This window comes from Monodon monoceros, unplaced genomic scaffold (assembly GCF_005190385.1).
Source record: "Monodon monoceros isolate NGI ecotype Baffin Bay Population unplaced genomic scaffold, NGI_Narwhal_1 Super_Scaffold_20, whole genome shotgun sequence".
NCBI lineage: Eukaryota > Metazoa > Chordata > Mammalia > Artiodactyla > Monodontidae > Monodon > Monodon monoceros.
The window spans coordinates 50,201,254-50,218,514 of NW_021703777.1; positions in this window are offsets into that span (position 1 = coordinate 50,201,254).

A 17,261-nucleotide genomic window follows, 5' to 3' on the forward strand; every position below is an offset into this window, starting at 1 on the left:
TTAAAACACATCCAATGTAAAATTTATAATATGTTATTATAGGAGCTGTCAAATCAAGCCTCTTATGTATAATAACAGTCGAGGAAAATGAGCTTACAGCAGTAAGATTTAGAAGATGCTTTCCTTGATGAATTTGGGGTTTTTTAAGTATAGAAACATTGTTTATGCAAAGATATTTAGGGAACAAAGGTGAATGAATATTAACCATATGCTATTGTCATAAAGCATTGACCATGATCAAAAGGCAGGCCAAAATATGTATTTAGTTTAATATGTTTAGTTAGTATATATTTAATATATAATTAAAATTAACTGGAATGTTATGTCAACATTCAACTCAGTGACTTGATTTGATTCATATTACATAAGGATACCAGGCCATAGAGCTCTTTTTGAAGTCAGTATAGGTTAGTTACTGGGGATTCAGAGTTGTAGAAGAGAAAGGCAAAATGACAAATGAACTCTCAGCTATTCATGATAATACAACCTCATGAAAATCGGAGTTGAGAAATTCGCTGAAGGAATTATGTTATGGATGTTTTTAGAAATCTGACTTCCCATAATAAAGACTTCACTGCTAAATAAATAAATAGGACAATTATACTTTTCATTGACGAGAGCAAGCTTTGTTATCTTTGCTGAACTTAGATTCTCCTGTTCCCTATGGCTCCATTTGTAGTGGTGATATTTGCTTATTTTAGTGTTGGCATTTAAATAACAAGAATTTTTGAATTTGATGCCAAAAGATGGTTCCTACTTTGTGTGACTGTGCACATCAGTTCACCTAGGGGTTGTACAAGGTGCTGTTCTTCCAAGGCATGAGAGATGCCATGTCATTCCTCTTGGGCTAAATAACACTGCATTTTTTAGCCCTCAAACTCCCTGAATTTAGTACCACAAAGAATAAAATTGCACCGGAATAGATGACTTTAAATTGATCTCTAAATATCTTTTAAGTCTGTATGTGTCCAAGAAAGTGTGCAAAGTTATATCTGCTCCAAGTGTCTGACTGTCTTTATCTGACTTTGTAGAAACTGAGTAGGAATTACAATATTGTGTGTATGCTGAGATTTGTTTTAAGTGGTAGGACACTGAGGGAACAGTGTATTCACGAAGATGAAATGGGAATCGTGATGCTGGATGACCCTGGTTTCTGCCTGTACCCTTCACATAGAGGCTAGAGTTTTATCAGCCCTAGCCATATAGGTTCTTGGGAGTTGCTACTAAACCTCACTTGATCGCTTCTCTGTTTACCCTTGTTCCCTCTGCCATAAGGCTGGTTAGTGGTCATGAAATAATCCATGTTTTAAAAACCCATCTAAGGGACTTCCCTGGTGGTCCAGTGGGTAAGACTCCACACTCTCAATGCAGGGCGCCTGGGTTCGATCCCTGGTTGGGGAACTAGATCCTGCATGCATGCCGCACCTAAGAGTTTGCATGCCGCAACTAAAGATCCCGCATGCTGCAACGAAGATCCCGTGTGCTGCAACTAAGACCCTGCACAGCCAAAATGAATAAATAAATATTAAAAAAAAACCCAGCTAAGCTATTGAATGGGTGAACTCTTAGTAGTGGTGGATCAGATTGAGAAAACAACCAAGCATCTTTTTTTTCTTTAAAAACACTAAAGAATTGCTTAACTCCATAGAATATTTTGAAATTAGTCCTTTGTGACTTTTCCTCCTTTACTCCAATTATCTTTACTTATTTTATAAATACTTTTTCCCTCCAAACGATTACAACTGTTTTTGAATATGTTTATTATTTGGCTTTTTAAATTTTTAGAATTTATCTCTCTCTTTTTTTCTCTGTTTCCCTCTTCGTCCATAAAACAAGACTTCTTATTCGGTCTGTGTAAACCCATGCCACTGTATGTAAGAATTTGTGTGTGGATGCAATTTTTTTCCCCTGAAGGAGAACCTATATCCTTGAAGCATCTGTGACCTCCACACTCTCCTAAGATCCTCTCGTTGCCCTAGATTTTAAGCCATTGGGAGCAGAAAAATCTTCTGATTTCTATGGTGGAAAGAGACTGAGATTTGGAGTTGCCAGACCTGAGTTTAAACCTTCCACAAATTAACCAACTGTTTAATTTCCTGTTCAGTAAAATGGGGGTAATAAGTTTCTTCTAGGAAGTAATTTAAATAATGTGTGTAAAGTGCCTGACACCTGGCAGGCACTGAATGATGATCAGTGTATGACTGATCAATACATTAAGGTACTTTTGTGGTTCCACATTATACTTCATAATTAAGGACCTACGAGCAATAAAGGCAGTAATGATTCTCAGAGCAAATAGATCTTCTAAGCATGACTGTCACGCTGAAGTTCTGTGGATTATTATTAGTAGAACCCTTCCACACTGCAGATTGCTGAACTTAGGGTACTTGAAATAAAGTAGTGTTTTAGGAATCCACTATTGGTGGCCAAATAGTATCCAAGCATCCACAATCTTGATTTCTCTCTGGAATTATTCCTATAGCATATCTTCAGGCCCTAAATGTGAAACACCTTCTTTCATAAGGAAGACAACGTGTAGTTTAATCTTTCACAGGTTAAGTGGTTAATAATGTTTATTCCACAGACATTTCCCGAGCAGCCTCTTCATGCAAATCCCCAGCTGAGGTGCCCACCCATCCTGCATAAGCTGTTGGGATAGGAAAATTTCTGAGTCAGAACTCAGTAGTGGGTTTGAATTCTGGTATCTATGACTTAATTGTTTTAAAACCTTAGTCAAGTGACTTAAAGTCTTTAAGCCTCAGTTTCTTTGTAAATTGGGGGATAATAAAAGCATTTCCTTCATTAGTTTGTTGAGAATTTAATAATTTATTTAAAGTTCTTAGTACATAGCTTAAATAAATGCCACAAATAGATATATAAATGTTACCTGTGATTATGATTAGAGCTTGCTCAATAGCTGCTTTGTTACTGACCACTGATACATTTCTTAAAGATTTTTAAGGCTGTTTCACCTCTTTGTGCTTATTGATGAAAAAAAGAACAAAAAGACAGAAAGCAAACAAAGAAACCTCCAAGGAGCAAACAAACATCTTCATAAATAGAATATAGAAAAAAAACTGGATCATAAAGTTTATCAGATTTATTCAGTTTAAGTCTAGCTTTTGATCTACAAATACAAAAGTTACTCTGTGATGCCAGTGAGTTACTGCTGGCAGGTGGTTATTTATTTGGGCCACCCTCAGAGGTAGTGTTTATATGTACTGAAGATCAGCTTAAAAATGACTCAGAATCTAAGAAGATTACTTTGTTCTCCATCTTCTCTCTTCAGTCTGAGAAGATGTAACCCAATAGTTAAGAACCCAGGCCTTGAGTTTCAAAATACTGAGTAATGTATACTTAGAATAGTGCCTGACTCATAGTAGGTGTTTCATGTGACTTAAGCATTTTTCTACTTCTTATACTTCGTGGAAGCTGGTTGTAATGTCATCTCATCATGGAAATAATATCTTTTATATATTGACCATTTATTATATGCATTGGGTGCTGCTGTAAACAATTTTCATGGTTTAATTCTCACCATTCCTCACCACAAGCCTATGAGATAGGTTCTATTATTATATACATTTTACTATAAGGAAACACATAGAAAGATTAAGTAGCTTGTTTAATTACATAGCCAGTAAGTGGCTAAAGCCAGACAGTCTGACCCCAAGGTCCCTGTTCTGTCCTCTACTCCATGTTGTCTTGGCCTGAATTGAAGCAGTGACATTAAGATACAGCTTATTTAGCTTTTTTTTCTTAACGACTGTCATTGTCCCTATTTGAGTATCTTGGTGTAAATGGTGGGGAAAAATCACAGGGAGTCAGAATACCTAGTTTCTAGATTAATTGATCACTCACCAACCCTGGGACATTGGGAATTTCCTTAGACTTCACTGCCTTTCAGTTTCCTTAACAAGAATCTCCCTATTTGTTTTCCAAAGCCTATGATATTGTCTTTTATCAGCAGAGTAGAATACTAGTAGTCTGGACTTTCAATCTAAGAGAACCTTAAAATATTTGCAGTTCAGTTCTGCTGAAATGCCTGGTTGAGAGAAGTGGTTTTGGGAATAGAGCTATTCAGCCACTTTCTGTCTCTGGTGTGACTTGAGTCACACCATCTGTAGCCCATACCTTTAGATTAGCTTAGCTCCTTTAAAGAATCACTTCCACTAAGGTGTATTTACTAAAGCTCACAAATGAGAGATAGATGTAGGAAATCTATTAAGCACCCAGCAGGTGCTGGAAACAGTGCAAGTGAGTGGTGTTACGATGGTAAACACCACGGACAGAGTCTGGTGCCATCATGGAGCTATTTATCCAATAGTGGATCTAGACCTTGCAATGTCAGGTGTAATACTGACATTGGAGGGATACGTAGGAGGGATTTTATGGAAGGTGTCTCAGAGGAAGTGAGATATAAGCTATAACCTGATGTCTGAGTTGAAGGTATCCAGAAGAACATAGAAAAGTGTTCAAGGCAGAGAATAGCATTGGAGAAGTCTGGAAGAAGAATGAACAAGGTGAATTCTAACAACTTAGAAAAGTCTAGAATGGCTGCAAAAGAACTCCATGGCTGAGAGTGGTGAGAGATGAGGCTAGAAGAGGTGAGCAGGGCCAGTCAAACAGAATCTCAAGCCTAGAGAAGGACTTTTCCATAAAATATTGTTGAAAGCTGTACTATGTCACTCAATATGCATTATATAAAACTCTACAGAGGAAATTTCTTCTAGAATTTTATTTCAGGAAAAACCTTGCTGTCCTTGACATCTAATAACTTATTTTTCTGGAGTCCCATTGCTAGTGGAGTATCCAGACCAGTGCCTTTCCCTTCTACATCTTATTTTAGGAATTCTAATCACTTTTCTTACAACAGTCATGTGATTTATTTCCTGCTTTTACATAATAAGAAGTATGTAACATTCTGTGTTTTCCTACCACTCTGGTTACTAGCTAAGCTAAATACGATACTTAATTAACAGTGGATCCAGGTTATATGAGGCCTTAGCTAGTATAATTTTGGGGGCTTTTCCTTTAAGAAAAACAACACAAAATTTAGGTAATAAAAATGTTTGTTTAGATAAGAAAAGAAATAGCAACAAATTTCAGATTTTTAAGAGGTGACAAATAGTACAAACAATATAAAATTTCGAAAAACAACTTAATATTTTTACTAACTACCTGACCTCTGTTATAGCATCTGTATGTTTGAAGGCCTATTTCTCCTCCTCTACTCACATGTTTCCAGTGCCAGCTTTCAAGACATATTCGTTTCACAGTATGATCTCTGGTCCTGCACCTTTAGGTCAGGTGTAGAATGAGTAGGTATTGAGAATTAGGCATGGGAAGTAGGAATATTCTTGGAAGCCATTCCCACATGAGGATGGCTAGCTATATTTTAACTATACATAGAAGTTTACTGTGGATCACATAAATATATCACACTAAACCCAAACTAAATGTCTCCACATCTCAGCTTCTGAAAATGCCCATGGTTATTCCAATGCCATTTGAATTTAAGAGAAGCGTGATGGAGGGACCATGGGAGTGGAAAGAGGCAGCAGGCTTAACCAATTGTAGGCAACGGACTCAACCTCTGACCCCATGTTGAGCCTGTGAACTTCCTTTTTGCTTGTGTCTACCTTCTAATATTACTAACCTTATTATTATTTCTTTTTTTTTGAGTTTTTTTCTTTTTCTTGCACTTTTTAATTGAAGTATAATTTACAATGTCACGTTAGTTTCAAGTGTACAGCAAAGTGATTCAGTTATACATACACACACATGCACACATATATATATACATATACACACATATATATTCTTTTTCAGATTCTTTTCCATTATAGGTTATTACAAGACACTGAGTATGCTCAGTTCCCTGTGCTATATAGTAGGTCCTTGTTGTTTACCTATTTTATACATAGTAGTGTGTATATATTAATCCCAAACTCCTAATTTATCTCCCCTCAATTTTACTGTTTCTTGCTGTGAACTGTCTAAAATAGTTTTTGAGAAGAGACAGATATAAAAAATTTAATTAATAAAATAAAATAGTGACAATAATAAACCCTGCCTAATTATCATTCTTTTACAGTAATAACACCTTGAAATATATAACAATAAATATCTTCATTTACTGCATGCTGGGCACTGGGCTAAGTGCTTTAGATGATTTATTTTACTGTTGAAAAAATGGAATCTTAATGAAGTTAAATAACTTGCCATAGCCTAAGTGGTATAATGGAGATTTGAACCCACGTCTGCCTGCAGTTAACTATTTCTGTCTAAATAGGGTAGACATACATGGTATGTATGTTTTTATCAGAGGTGTCAGGGTACTAGAACCAAGTTTCTACAAAGGACTTCTTTGTAAAAATGAAGTGGGATGTGAACTTATATGAAATGGGTTTGTGAAATTTCAATTCCAAATAGTAACATGACTTATGATTTTTTAAAGTCCAATTGCATGAAAAGTAAAAAAAAAGTCTTGCTTCTCTTGAAAGCAAGAGGCTCTGACTCAGTATTTGGAGTGTAGTGCATACTGGGCAAGATGAAACAATTTTTAAATAAACAGAGCAGACTAGATAATTGTGTAAGTTGAAGCTTGTTGAGTCTATCACGTCATTTATTACCAGACATCATCTAATCACTTTTTTCAGAAATGCTAGCATCTATGCTGACACATCCACACTGAAATGATGCACACATTTCAAGCTCTTCTTCCTCAGTAGGCCCAAATACATGGGATACAGTCTTCTGTTTATGGCTTTTGTGTTGTATGGGTTCCTTTTCCCACCTGCCACCACCAACATTCACCCATCTGTTCACAGGGAGGGGGTCTCATAAACCCACCTGCGGGATGCTAGACCAATGTGAACTTGGATTCTGAGGTGCTACCACCCATTTGTTCAGCCTGAGATGTAGGGTTAGAGTTGTATACTTCAGGTATGTGGCCTTTTCCTCGTAACTCTGAATGGTAGATATTTAATACTGGTAGAAACAGAAACTTGAGGTGATTAAGTAACAAACATAAGCTGAGGCTACACAGAGCATTAGTTTGCACCAATGTCTGTTGCCTCCACTTTCCAGTTGCAACAATACCATCATCACAGGGCTAGGCAAAGGCCAGCACAAGGGGGACCAGCTAACTGGAGCCATCAGCATTAGTAAGTCAACGTTGTCCCCAGGCAGTTTCCCTCTATTTCTGGCCAGAGGTCCATCTTGGTTCTTCTGCTTTCCTTTGATGACAAGATCATTCAGGGCTCACCAGCAATTTAGTATTTGCCTTCTATATAAGAAATGTAGGAACCCAGCATAATTTAGTGATCAAAAGATAAGCAACTGGATTGGCGGACCCAGCGCGGCTGCGGCGGTGACAATAGTGGCTCTTCCTCTAGCTGGAAGCTGAGCTGAAAGCCCTAGAATAAGCCCAGTGTGTTGCTGCTGTTGCTATCCTCTGGCTTGGTTTGTGCACGCAGTGGGAAATATTGCTGTCTGACCAGCAGTCTTTTGACCTCAGGACTGCATCTCTATTCTTCTGGAGTTTCAGAGGAGAAAGAGAATCTGTCATTAGCACTGTGTGTTTTTCACAATCACAATACCAGTAACCCTGCATCCAGAGGTAATAAACAAATTGGCTATGTTTCCTTCCTACCTTTCCTGAAGTTTCTACATTTGCAGAGTTCTGGAGAGCCTTTGAAGATACTGGTCATCAGAAAACAGGAGGAAGGAATAGCCGTGTGGCTGACAGGGTCTTGGTGCTCCGACCAGGTGTCAGGCCTGTGCCTCTGAGGTGGAAGAGCCGAGTTCAGGACATTGGTCACCAGAGACCTCCTGGCTCCACGTAATATCAAATGGCAAAAGCTCTCCCAGAGATCTCCATCTCAACATTAAGACCCAGCTCCACTCAGCAACCAGCAAGTTCCAGTGCTGGACACCCCATGCCAAACAACCAGCAAGACAGGAACAAAACCCCACCCACTAGCAGAGAGGCTGCCTAAAATCATAATAAGTTCACAAACACCCCAAAACACACCACCAGAAATGGTCCTGCCCACCAGAAAGACAAGATCCAGCCTCATCCACCAGAACACAGGCACCAGTCCCCTCCACCAGGAAGCCTACACAACTCACCAAACCAACCTTAGCCACTGGGGGCAGACACCAAAAACAATTGGAACTACAAACCTGCAGCCTGCAAAAAGGAGACCCCAAACACAGTAAGTTAAGCAAAATGAGAAGACAGAGAAACACACAGCAGATGAAGGAGCAAGGTAAAACCCCACCAGACCTAACAAATGAAGAGGAAATAGGCAGTCTACCTGAAAAAGAATTCAGAGTAATGATAGTAAAGATAATCCAAAATCTTGGAAATAGAATGGAGAAAATACAAGAAATGTTTAACAAGGACCTAGAAGAACTAAAGGGCAAACAAACAATGATGAACAAGACAATAAATGAAATTTAAAATTCTCTAGAAGGAATCAATAGCAGAATAACCGAGGCAGAAGAATAGATAAGTGACCTGGAAGATAAAACAGTGGAAATAACTACCACAGAGTAGATAAAGAAAACAGAATGAAAAGAATTGAGGACAGTCTCAGAGACCTCTGGGACAGCATTAAATGCACCAACATTTGAATTATAGGGGTCCATGAAGAAGAAGAGAAAAAGAAAGGGACTGAGAAAATATTTGAGGAGATTACAGTTGAAAACTCCCCTAATATGGGAAAGGAAATAATCAAGTCCAGGAAGTGCAGAGAGTCCCATACAGGATAAATCCAAGGAGAAACATGCCAAGACACATATTAATCAAACTATCAAAAATTAAATAGAAGGAAAAAATATTAAAAGCAGCAAGGGAAAACCAGCAAACAACATACAAGGGAATCCCCATAAGGTTAACAGCTGATCTTTCAGCAGAAACTTTGCAAGTCAAAAGGGAGCGGCCGGACATATTTAAAGTGATAAAAGGAAAAAACTTACAACCAAGATTACTCTACCCAGCAAGGATCTCATTCAGATTCAACAGAGAATCTGCTTTTGCTTACAGACAAGCAAAAGCTAAGAGAATTCAGCACCACCAAACCAGCTTTACAACAAATGCTAAAGGAACTTCTCTAGGCAGGAAACACAAGAGAAGGAAAAGGCTTACAATAACAGACCCAAAACAATTAAGAAAATGGTAATAGGAATACACACATCAACAACTACCTTAAATGTAAATGGATTAAATGTTCCAACCAAAAGACATAGACTGGCTGAATGGATACAAAAACAAGACCTGTATATGTTGTGTCTACAAGAGACCCACTTCAGACCTAGGGACACATACAGACTGAAAGTCAGGAGATGGAAAAAGATATTCCATGCAACTGGAAATAAAAAGAAAGCTGGAGTAGCAATTCTCATATCAGACAAAATAAACTTTAAAATAAAGACTATTGCAAGAGACAAAGAAGGATACTACTTAATGATCAAGGGGTCCATCCAAGAAGAAGATATAACAATTGGAAATATTTATACACCCAACATAGGAGCACCTCAATACATAAGGCAAATACTAACAGCCATAAAAGGAGAAATTGACAGAAACACAATCATAGTAGGGGACTGTAACACCCCACTTTCACCAATAGACAGATCATCCAAAATGAAAATAAACAAGGAAACACAAGCTTTAAATGATACATTGAACAAGATGGACTTCATTAATATTTATAGGACATTCCATCCCAAAACAACAGAATACACTTTCTTCTCAAGTGCTCGTGGAACATTCACCAGGATAGATCATATCTTGGGTCACAAATCAAGCCTTGGTAAATTTAAGAAAATTGAAATCGTATCAAGTATCTTTTCCCACTACAACGCTATGAGACTAGATATCAATTACAGGAAAAAATCTGTAAAAAATACAAACACATGGAGGCTAAATAATACACTACAAAATGACCAAGAAATCACTGAAGAAATCAAAGAGGAAATCAAAAAATACCTAGAAACAAATGACAATGAAAACACAACGGCCCAAAACCCATGGGATGCAGCAAAAGCAGTTCTAAGAGGGAAGTTTATAGCAATACAATCCTACCTCAAGAAACAAGAAACATCTCAAATAAACAACCTAACCTTACACCTAAAGTAATTAGAGAAAGAAGAACAAAAAAACCCCAAAGTTAACAGAAGGAAAACAATCATAAAGATCAGATCAGAAATAAATGAAAAAAAAATGAAGGAAACGATAGCAAAGATCAATAAAACTAAAAGCTGGTTCTTTGAGAAGATAAACAAAATTGATAAACCATTAGCCAGACTCATCAAGATAAAAAAGGAGAAGACTCAAATCAACAAAATTAGAAATGAAAAAGGAGAAGTAACAACTGACACTGCAGAAATACAAAAGATCATAAGAGATTACTAGAAGCAGCTATATGCCAATAAAATGGACAACCTGGAAGAAATGGGAAAATTCTTAGAAATACACAACCTTCTGAGACTAAACCAGGAAGAAATAGAAAACATAAACAGACCAGTCACAAGCACTGAAATTGAGACTGTGATTAAAAATCTTCCAACAAACAAACCCCAGGACCAGATGGCTTCACAGGCAAATTCTATCAATATTTAGAGAAGAGCTAATGCCTATCCTTCTCAAACTCTTCCAAAATTCAGCAGAGGGAGGAACACTCCCAAACTCATTCTACAAGGCCACCATCACCCTGATACCAAAACCAGACAAAGATGTCACAAAGAAAGAAAACTACAGGCCAATGTCACTGATGAATATAGATGCAAAACTCCTCAATACTAGCAAACAGAATACTAGCAAACAGAATCCAAGAGCGCATTAAAAGGATCATACACCATGATCAAGTGGGGTTTATCCCAGGATTGCAAGGATTCTTCAAATCAAGGATACGCAAATCAATATATGTGATAAATCATATTAACAAACTGAAGGAGGAAAACCATATGATAATCTCAATAGATGCAGAAAAAGCTTTCGACAAAATTCAACACCCATTTATGATGAAAACCCTCCAGAAAGAAGGCATAGAGTTAAGTTACCTGATCCTAATAAAGGCCGTCTGTGAGAAGCCCACAGCCAACATCATTCTCAATGGTGAAAAACTGAAACCATTTCCTCTAAGATCAGGAAAAAGACAAGGTTGTCCACTCTCACCACTATCATTCAACATAGTTTTGGAAGTTTTAGCCACAGCAATCAGAGAACAAAAAGAAATAAATGAAATCTAAATCAGAAAAGAAGGAGTAAAGCTGTCACTGTTTGCAGATGACATGAATCTATACATAGAGAATCCTAAAGATGCTACCAGAAAACTACTAGAGCTAATCAATGAATTTGCTAAAGTAGCAGGATACAAAATTAATGCACAGAAATCTCTGGCATTCCTATACACTAATGATAAAAAATCCGAAAGAGTAATTAAGGACACACTCCCATTTACCATTGCAACGAAAAGAATAAAATACCTAGGAATAAGCCTACCTAAGGAGACAAAAGACCTGTATGCAGAAAACTATGACACGGATGAAAGAAATTCAAGATAATATAAACAGTTGGAGAGATATACCATGTTCTTGGATTGGAAGAATCAACATTGTGAAAATGACTATACTACTCAAAGTAATCTACAGATTCAATGCAATCCCTATCAAACCACCAATGACATTTTTCACAGAACTAGAACAAAAAATTTCACAATTTGTATGGAAACATAAAATACCCTGAATAGCCAAAGCAATATTGAGAAAGAAAAACGGAGCTGGAGGAATCAGGCTCCCTGACTTCAGACCATACTACAAAGCTACAGTAATCAAGACAGTATGTTACTGGCGAAAAAACAGAAATATAGATCAATGGAACAGGATAGAAAGCACAGAGATAAACCACGCACATATGGTCACCTTATTTTTGATAAAGGAGGCAAGAATATATGATGGAGAAAATATAGCCTGTTAAATAAGTGGTGCTGGGAAAACTGGACAGCTACATGTAAAAGAATGAAATTAGAACACTCCCTAATACCATACACAAAAATAAACTCAAAATGGATTTAAGCTCTAAATGTAAGGCCAGACACTATAAAACTCTTAGAGGAAAACGTAGGCAGAACACTCTGTGACATAAATCACAGCAAGATCCTTTTGAACCACCTCCTAGAGAAATGGAAAAAAAAATAAACAAATGGGACCTAATGAAACTTAAAAGCTTTTGCACAGCAAAAGCAAACCATAAATAAGATGAAAAGACGACCCTCAGAATGGGAGAAAATATTTGCAAATGAAGCAACTGACAAAGGATTAATCTCCAAATTTTACAAGCAGCTCATAGAGCTCAATATCAAAAAAAGAAAGAAGCCAATGCAAAAATGGGCAGAAGACCTAAATAGACATTTCTCCAAAGAAGATATACAGATTGCCAACAAACACATGAAAGAATGGTCAACATCACTAATCATTAGAGAAATGCAAGTCAAAACTACAATGAAGTATCACCTCACACCAGTCAGAATGGCCACCCTAAAAAATCTACAAAGAATAAATTCTGGAGAGGGTGTGGAGAAAAGGGAACCCTCTTGCGCTGTTGGTGGGAATATAAATTGATACAGCCACTCTGGAGAACAGTATGAAGGTTCCTTAAAAAACTAAAAATAGAACTACCATATGACCCAGCAGTCCCACTCTGGGGCATACACCCTGAGAATACCATAATTCAAAAAGAGTCATGTACCACAATGTTCATTGCAGCTCTATTTACAATAGCCAGGACATGGAAGCAACCTATGTGTCCATTGGCAGATGAATGGATAGAGAAGATGTGGCACATATGTACATTGGAATATTACTCAGCCATAAAAAGAAATGAAATTGAGTTATTTGTAGTGAGGTGGATGGACCTAGAGACTGTCATACATAGTGAAGTAAGTCAGAAAGAGAAAAACAAATGCCGTATGCTAACACATATACATGGAATCTAAAGAAGAAAAGGTTCTGAAGAAGCTAGGGGCTGGACAGAAATAAAGACGCTGTCATAGAGAATGGACTTGAGGACATGGGGAGAGAGAAGGGTAAGCTGGGACGAAGTGAGAGAGTGGCATGGACATATATATACTACCAAATATAAAATAGATAGCTAGTGGGAAGCAGCTGCATAGCATAGAGAGATCAGCTCAGTGCTTTGTGACCACCTAGAGGGGTGGGATAGGGAGGGTGGGAGGGAGACGCCTGAAGGAGGGGATATGGGGATATATGTACACATATAGCTGATTCGCTTTGTTATACAGCAGAAACTAAAACAACATTGTAAAGCAGTTATACTCCAATAAAGATGTTTAAAAAAAGATAAGCAACTGGAAAAGATTGGGTTTTTAAACAAAAGAATATTTTTCTTTGATTTATTTTTAAACAATGAAATAGATTTTCATAGATTTTCCTGCATTGGAAAAGCTTCCTGAAGAGAGAAAATAATATAAAAGAGATATCATATATGTTCAGTTTTTTAAGAACTGGTTTCTGAAATAGTGGAAGATTCCACTATGAAGGAAGAGAAAAAGTTTCTCCAAATCATTAAATCTCAGAGGTAGAAGAGACTTTAGGATTATCTAAAGGGATGGTGTCCTTGTTCTAGTTTCACAGACCTAAAGCCTTGGGATAATCTTTGAGTCTTCTCCCATTCCTCGGAAAATCCCGTCAGCCCTACCTACAGAATAGATCCAGAATCAGACCATTTTGCACCTCTTCCACCCACTGTGGTCCAATCTTACCACCTTAGTGGCCCCTCTTCCTCCTTTTCAGTTTATTCTCAAATTAGCAGCCAGAGCAATAAATATATAAGTCAGATCATGACCTTCCTCCAATGGGTCCTCATCTCAGCCTGTTTTAAAGACAGGCTTTAATTAGCCACAAGCCCCTATGTGTCTGATCCCAACTCTCTGATGTCCTTCTCCTCCTACTTTGTGTCTTTCCTCTGCTCAGGCCACACTGGCCTTGTTACTTTGTCTTGATCATACCGGGTATGCTTGTACCTCAGGATCTTTGCTATGCCTTTTGCTTAGAATGCTTTTACCCAGAGTCTATGCGGCTTACTCCCCTGCCTCCTTTAGGTCTTCACTCAAATTTTACCTTCTCAGTGAGGTAAAACTGTAGCCCTATCATCCTCACTAATCCCCTCTCCTGCTTTATTTTTCTCGATTTCACTCATCATCAACTGACGTATATTTTCCTAACAAAGCTTTTGTCTGTCTTCCTCTTCTGCAATAAAGGCAGGGAATTTTATCTGTTTTGTCCATTACTGAATTCCTAGCACCTTGAACAATAGTAAGCACTCAGTAAATATTTGTGGAATTAAATAAAATCTGGTAATTCAACCACTTCATTGTGCATATAAGGTAGGGGGGGGATGATGGTCTAGAGAGATTAATTGATTTTTTTAGGGTTCCACTCCTGGTCAGGGTCAATGTTGGTGGCACTGACTTTCAATTTAATGTCCATTTCAGCACACGATGTTTTATTTTGAGCAGTTATTAGCAGTTGATAACCACACTCCAGGTTTGATACTCAGTACATCAAATAACGATAATGGGAGAGGCAGTCAGCCAGAGAGAGTGAGAGAGTGAGAGAGAGCAGAGAGCCAGAGGGTGCGAGAGAGGGAGACACACACACACACACACACACACAGAGGTTGGGGAGACAGAAAGGGCAGACAGGAAAAAAGACTCAGAGGACAGAGACAGTCCTAACTGGATTCATGCCTCCAATCGTCCCCCATTCAAAGACACCCTCCAACCCACTTCACTACTATCAAGGTTAATTTCACCCAGACCAGTTCTGGTCCTGTATCACTCTTCTCTGAGAGCTACAGAACAAAATGTACACTCCTTAGCTGGGCATACAAGTCACTATCTGCCTCCTCTTGTTTTTCATAACCTAACACTAAAGAATATTTCCTGACATCATGCCACTCTTGCCATATTATTTCCCCTCCCCAGACTCTCCAGAGCTTTCTAAATATTTGTCCATCTGCATTTGTGGTTTTCTGAGCCTAGAATTCCCTCTTTACTTCTTCCACTTAAAAAACTCTGTATCTTTTCAGAGCCAACCCCAAAATACCCTCTTCTGAGAAACTCCACCCTTCTCTCCCAGCAGAGTCAACTTTTCTGTTCTTTGAGTCCTTATCTAAGCAGCAGCATTTATCGCAGCGCCTGAGTTACCTACTCATCTTGGTATCATTGTGTCTCTAGTGGCCAGCACAGTACCAGGGTCTAGTAGGTGCTCAAAATGTGTTGGCTGAATGAATTAAGTACAATCGCAGAAGCTTAACTGAACTTGACTCTTATGATAAGTAATTATGGGCAGTATAAAATAGGGGACCATGTACATGTAGCTGCTTATACAAAATGACTTAGGCTATTGCCTACTTAAAGCCCTCTCTTGTGGCAACAAATAATTAGTCTAAATTAGAGACTCATTAAGTCTAAATGTGCAATGGCAGTTTTTACTGGCAAAATTCTCACCAGCTTTGCTTTCTTTTTCAAAATCTATGGCAATTATGCATTTTTAATTCATTAAGTCATTCAGTAAATATTTATCAGGCACATATTCTGAGTCAGGTACCATTCTAGCATCTGGAGACACTGAGGTAAGCAAGACAAATATCCCTGCTGTCACAGAGCTTATGGGCTATAGCAGGGGAGGCAGATTTTAAACAAACATTACACAAATAATTAATTCATTGCAATTGTAATGATAGGCGATATTATATACATCAATAGTTCTAAAAAGCACAGTAATTGCTAGCATTTATGGAGCTCTTAATATGCAAGTCACTATTGTAAGTTCTTAACAAACATGTTGAGTTTTAATACCTTTCTTAACCTTGCATGTTTTGCTTTCACATAAGGAAGCCATGGCACAGAATGATGAAGGAATGGGGTCACCAACCAGGAAGGGCAGAATTGGTATTTAAACTACTGTGCTGTACTGCTGTCTAATGAAATCCAGGCATGGGGTCAGGGTTAATTCACAGGTTTCCTTCCGCCTGTGTAACACCAAGACTCAGAAGGTGCTTTAGAAGTGGTAGCAGGTAGCACAGAATAACAGACTGGGAATACCTTGGTCAGACTGGCTTCCAGTGGGTCCCATGTTCTTCTCTGTGTAATTTTGAGCAAGTTATTTAACTTTTTTGGCATTCAGTGTTTTATTTTTAAAAATTGTAATGTACCTTAAAGGTTCTCTAAGGACCTTTCAGTTTGGAAATCATCCTATTCAAATGTCACCTCCTCAGTGACCTCTCCCTAACCACCCCGTAGTATCTTCTTCCTCCTTCTTCCCTCACTCTGTTTTAGTTTCTACACAGGGCTTATCATTATTTAACATTGTATCACAGATTTGGTTTTCTGTTTACTGTTTTTTTTTTCAATGCCTGAAATAGTGCTTAGTGCATGGTGTTCACTTGGGTCTTTGTTGGACAAATGTGCTTTCCAGGAGACTGGGATAGGTAACCACCCTCAGCACCAGCATGGGATCTTTCACAAAAGTATGTGCTTGGCACTAACATTTCTAAAACTGCAAAAAAGGAGACAAAATCTATGTTTTCAACACCCACACCTTTCATAAACTTGGCTTGAATGTAGCTGACTTGGCATATTTGGGCATGGGCTGGGTATAAAAGGAAGTCTCAGAGATCCAAGACAGAGGGATAGTCTTAGGATTTCTGACTTTCTATCTTCCATTTTTTCCCCAAGGTTTTGCCCTGTAGTAATGCTGTAGCTTCTGTCATCTGGGACTTAGCCTTCCTTGCATCATGGAGTAGCATAACCCTAGACAGTCATATTGAAATCATGTCTAACCTGTGCTAGACACATGACTCCAGGGCTGACCATTTTATGTCAGTTTTTCTAAACACATCTTTAAATAACACCTCCACATTTCTAGGTTGTGAATATATTAGAATGTAATCCCCATCCACTTGGGAAAACCCACAGTCATTTCCTTCGCTGTGCTCACATAGCTTATCTTTAAGTCATTATCAAACTGGTGGTTATGTGAGGGTTTCTGGGCAGGAAGGTGCTGAGCCCTGTGAAAGATGAAAGTGCGGGCAGAGAGCTGAAGACATCAGCAAAAGGTATGCTGACAAACAGCTTCATAATGATCATTTCTCAAAGCTGGGAGTTTTGTTTCTAGCGTCTGGCTTCTGCAGAGTGTGGTTGCCAGTACTCCTACTTTCCCCCTAG